We start from the raw sequence: 6,066 nt of genomic DNA on the forward strand, positions 1-6,066 counted from the left end.
CCATCTAGAAAAGTGAAACAATGGTACAAGATTCTCCATTTAGAAAAGTGAAATGCCGGTTCGAGAATGATGTTAACTCTTCAAAGTCTAAACGTTTCATTTTCGCCCTAAGCAGTAAAATTTTGCACCATCTGCTGTAACAGGAGCTCCCTTTGACGACGCACCCTTTGTCATTGTATGCTTCCACCAAATCACCCTTTGTTGTCGTCTGCTTCCACCAAAGCACCCTTTGTTGTCGTCTGCTGACATTAGAGCACCCTTTGCCATCGTCTGCTACCACCGAAGCACCCTTTGTCATAATCTGTTGTCGTTGGAGCATCCATTGTCGTCGTCTGCACAATGGCAGCATCGTTGCCACCATCGACTGTTTCTACCTTCTAGGTGTTTCTCCTACATTGTTGGATTACCAAAACTTGTATCATTTCAGTGAGTTTTGTGTATAGTTTCATTATAAAAATTAATCGATTTGTAAATCTGAATGCTAAATCTTACAACTGGTTTTACTATTTATGCTAAATAATACCTATTTTCATACTGAAACAAATCGATTTGTACCTATCCACCTTCTGGGCATCGAAAAACAGTTAGCATAATTTTTTCTTATGAAGCAACAATGATTTATATGTTTGAAGCAGTAACAATTTAATGTAATTATCATGATTTGTACTTAAGTTTGATAAAACCTACAACAATGTTTACGTATGAAGCCCAAACGTTACAACAATATGTACTTATGAAGGTTGTGATTTCTACAATGATTTGTAAGTTTGAAGCAGCAATGATTTATACATTTAAAGAATAGTGATGTGTATTTATGAAGTTACCTCGATTTGTACTTAAATTTGATAAATCTTAAAACGATATTTACTTATGAAGCCAAATATTACGACGATTTGTAATGTTGGTGATTGTTTAACGAATGGGATAATTTGTAATATTATATACTTGGGGAGGCAGTTGTAACCTATAATGATGTGGTTAAATTTATGTGTTGTACAAGTTAACAATGTCTAAAGCTCATCAAACAAGAAATCTTTTGTCGTTCAATTTCATGAGAGTTACTGAAATGATCTGTCAGTTCCATCTATATGAGCGTTATAAAAGGTACCAAAATATAATCAAGATTGAGAATGATAAAGAAAGGGACAAAGCGTTGGAATTGTATTATGCAGAGCAATATTCATCAGATATTGAGGCTGAAGAGCAAATGAAGAAGGATGAGGAATAACTAAATATGAAGAAAAAGAATAATGATGACGAAGAGAAGGAAAAGCAAAGGAAGAAGGAGGAGGAGAATGAAAAGCAAAGGCAAATGAAGAAGGACGAGGAGAGGGAGAGGGAAAGGCAAAGGAAGAAGGAGGAGGAGGAGGAGAGGGAAAGGCAAAGGAAGAAGGAGGAGGAGGAGGAGAGGGAAAGGCAAAGAAAGAATAAGGAGGGGGAGGAAGAGAAGGAAAGGCAAATGAAGAAGAAGGAGGAGAAAAAGAAGGAGAATGAGAAGGAAAGGCAAATGATGAAGATGGAAAAGGAAAGGCAAAGGAAGAAGCATCAGGATTAGGAAGAGAAGGAAAGGCGAAGGAAAGAGAAGGAGAGGGAGGACGAGGAAGAACAAATGAAGGAGAAGAAGGACAAGGAAGAGAAGGAAAGACAAAGGAAGGAGGAGGACGAGGAAGATAAGGAAAGAGAAAGAAAGAAGCAGAAGAAAGAAGAGAAAGAAAGGGAAAGGAAAAAGCAGGAGGAAGAAAAGAAGGAAATGAAAAGGAAGGAAGGAAGAAATTAAAAAGCAAAGTAGGGAGTCGAAGGAGCGATGGAAGGAAGAAGAAAGGCAGAGGATGGAGGGAGGGGATGAAGAGGAGAAAAGTGTAACCAAGGTACGTAAATCGATCATGTCTGTCACGATTTACTATGATAGTTATTACTATCACAGGCGATTAATGTGATAGCGATTACTATATATAGCGATTACTATGTATAGAGATTACTGTGAATGATTTACTGTGATAGTGATTACTATGTATAGGGATTACTGTGATAGCGATTACTGTGAATGATTTACTGTTATAGGTATGATTATGTATAGTGAATACTGTAATAACAATTACTATGTATAGCGAGTATGCAACGATTATTATTTATAGCAAATACTATGTATAACGATATGTAGAAGTACAAATAAGACTAATTTTGATTTGATACGAATAATATGTTATTTTGTATTACAGGGAGGTCACAAGAGAAGTAGAGAACCAAGTGAAAAGCTCAAAGGGCGGTGTCAGTGGCTTGTAGTTCTGTCGTGGTATGGACAGATGTAAACACCCAAAAAATTCTAGGTTCATTCCAGATACCTTCATTCCATAGATATCAATCCCATGTAGGATAGTGTCGAGTCTCACCCCTAGGTTTATCTCGGTCTAGAGGTCAGTTTATTCCGTCTTGCCAATAAAATTACCATTTTACTCCTAGGTCACCTTTAGACCTTTCGTCAGTTAGGCCTAGCCAAGCTCATTTTTAAGTTCAGACTAGTTAGAATGTCTGTCATTTCTAGCTCCCTTGAGCTCACGATGAGCAAATCCTGATCATTTATGACCATGTCAGCCAAATCCAGTAGATTCTATCCATAGGAGTCTAATTTGAGTTTCTCAAGAGTTTGAATGGTCCAATTTCTGTTCAAAGTCACTTTTTACACACTCGGGCCTTCATTTTAACTTATTTTAGCTTATTTTTTGCTCATTTGAGCTCAATTCAATCCAAATTAAGCTAACCCCAGCTGGTTGAGCTAGTGTTCTAGCTCCAGATTTAGTTCACCTGAGTATAACTGGCTTCAGATTCAGTTCATTCTAATCCAGTCCAGCTCAAATTAGTTCAGACCAGTCTAGTACTGTGTTTCTGCCCCTGCAGGGCAAAAACCAAAAAATAAATTTTTTTTGGAACATTGTTTCCAACAATTTTTGAACTAGGGTAAGCCCCAAATTCATACTCAAATCAATTTTTTCATCTAATATCTTATCAATATCCGAGATCCAATCCATTTCAATTCAGATATTGGACTAATGATGGATTTGGTATCTAATTTCATCCTGGACCTAGATTTTTTATCTGATTCATTCAGAAATCCATATCCAGAGTCCAATTTATTCTTTGAAACCTGGAATATCTCATCAGATGTTCAGGATCCAAATAAACCATTTCGGATCTAGTTCAGTCTAGATCCACCTTATGATTTGTTCAAAAGTTTAATCAAATCAATTTTTGAACTCTGATTTGTCTAAACATCTCGGATTTAGCATTCACTACTTGGATTCTAATCTAGACCTAAGATCCAATTTCATTCTCTGAACTAGATCCAAGTCCAAATATCCCAATTTTCATTATGAATTTGGGGTTTTTCTATTTTTTATTCTTCAAAAATCCATATTCAAGGTTCGATTCCATTTCGAACCAAATTTCTTTCAAATCGAGATCCAGGTCCACTCTTTTTCAAAACCTTGGATCCAGATCCTCTTCAAAAAATCAATTTTTATCCTAATTTTAAAATCAATTCTTGAAATTTCAAATTCAAATCCATCATTTTGTAAAAAAAAATTGAAAAATACCATGGATCCAGTTCAAAATTCAGTTTGGGTTTTAAAATGTCAAAATGGATCCAAATCCATTATCAAAATCTAATTTTTATTCAAAATCAATTTGAGGATTTCAAATTCAAAATCAAAATCCAATTTTTATCTCGAATTTCATAATCCAAAACCAGTATTTTTGCAAAAAATCTCAAAATTCAATCTGGATCCGATTTTTGCCCAATTTGAATTTCATAAATCAAAATTAAATTTTTGAATCCAACTATTTCCAAATTCTCTTTTTTCATTTCTCATATTTTATTTCCCTTTTTTATCTTAATTTCAAAATCAAAATGGAAAAATATTGTTTTCAAAGAAGGGCGCCACTTGGTATTTTCGAAAATCAAAATCAAAATCATTTTTATACCTTCAAAAACCCTTTGTAAAACCCCCACGAGCATCACTTACAAAGTGATGCCACGTGTCAAAGTTTCAATAAAATCCCCTTTTTACCCATTTAAAAACTTTCAAAAAGTCCCACATGGGCACCCACTTGCAAAAGGAGTGCCACATGTGCTTTTTTCACAAAATGGCAATTATGTCCATTTACAAAAAAGGGGAATACCCACATAGGGTTGGCGCCAACCTTGAGAAAATATCTTAAATATTTTTGCCCAAAATGTCCCCATTTAGCACTATAAATAGACCCCTTGGGGTCTCTTTTTTACAAGTTGAAAATTTGAGAAATTGAGAGAATAAAAAAGAATTCTCTCTTTTTCTTCTCCTCTCCTCCTCCTTTTTGGCTCCTCTCTTGGTGGCTGGAGTGAAGAAGAAGAAAGCCCAAGGTAGGTCTCTCTCTCTCTCTCTCTCTCTCTCTCTCTCTCTCTCTTCTATTTTCCTTTCTTTTTTATTTTTTTTTTTCCATTTTTTCTCAAAATTGCCCCCCATTTTCTTTTCTTCTCTTCTTTCTTGGAATTTTCTTTCAATATCATGTAATAACAATGTAGATCTATCTTAATTCTATGTTAATTTACATTTTTACGTTTTTGATCAATTCAATTTACTATTTACTTTATGCATTTTCATTCTAGCAATTTAGAATTAGGATTTGATCTTCAATAGATCAAATTCCATATTCTATGAGCAAAATAAATTTCAATTTATGCCCTAATACTTTCAATTTTATTTCTAAATGGTTTAATTTTGTTTTTATACCATTTACATTATCATCTATGATCTAGAATGATAGATCTCATATTTGATCTTTGGATCAAATCATTTATGAGATTTTATTTCATTCAATTATGTTAAGATGATATTTTCAATTCTGGTCTATTTTTTATCTCATCAATTCGCATATAATTAGATGTTATTTTGATCTACATTTTTTACTGCATCTTTATGCATAATTTTTTGGGATCTTCACCAAAAATAAGATCATTCTGAGTTGGTTTGATCTCTCAAAAAAATCAGGATTCAGACTCTGCCATTGGGCCTCGTCCAAATTTGGCCTAAAATTGGATGTTGGAGTGATTTCTCCCTAACCAGAACTGATCTTTCAAATCTGTAAAATAGGATGTCTTCATAATTGAATCTAGTTTATTTATACCAAATTTTATCAATTTCTATAGTGTTTTTATGTCCAATTTTGGTTAAAAACTGCAACCCTATTATATTGTGTCACCTTTAGGGTCTGGATTTTAGCCCATTTTGTTAGAGTCATATCTCATTAATGGGAGATCATTTTTCAGATTTGTAATAAGGATTTTTTTCATCTGCGTGTCTAGTTCATCTCAGTAAAATTTCATTTATTTCTATGGAGTATTTTTATTTCTTTTGCATTTTAGGTCGAGACACTATCTGTTTGCAATTTCAGGTATTACTTAGATTTAGAATTGACTTATTGCATTCATATCTTCGTAATGGGAGATTGTTTTCCAAATCTTTAAATATGAGTTTTTTTTTTAGAATGTCTAGTTTATGCATGCCAATTTTCATTAAGTTTTATCAACTTTTCATTTGTCATTCAGATAAAAAATAAGAACCCTGCTGATTTTTCCTTCACATGATTTTACAGATTTTTGGTCAATTTGATTAGATTGGATCTCCCCAATGGAAGATTATTTTTTAGATCTGTAAATTAGAGCTTTTTTATTTGCATGTTTATTTTATTTTCGTAAATTTTCAACAATTTCTATGAAGTTTTCATATCTAATTCTGAAAAAAAATCAGAACACTATCATTTTGCTTTATTAAGCATTTCTTAAATTTTATTTCAACTTGTTTAGATGTGTCCTCTCTAATGAAAACTCGTTTTCAAAATCTGTAAAAAGGGTTTTCTTTCATTCTAAGTCTAGTTCATCCACATAAAACTTTATAAATTTCTATGATAATTTGACCCTTCGTTCACTGCATTTTCCAAAACCAATCTCATAAAAGGCATCATTTTGTTAAAATGAAGTTAGTTTGGGCATTTTAATAATTTTAAATTCAATTCTCAAGTATAATTCATGAA

The sequence above is a fragment of the Nuphar pumila genome, chromosome 17, assembly GCF_984573655.1.
Source record: "Nuphar pumila chromosome 17, dmNupPumi1.hap1.1, whole genome shotgun sequence".
NCBI classification, from domain to species: Eukaryota; Viridiplantae; Streptophyta; class Magnoliopsida; order Nymphaeales; family Nymphaeaceae; genus Nuphar; species Nuphar pumila.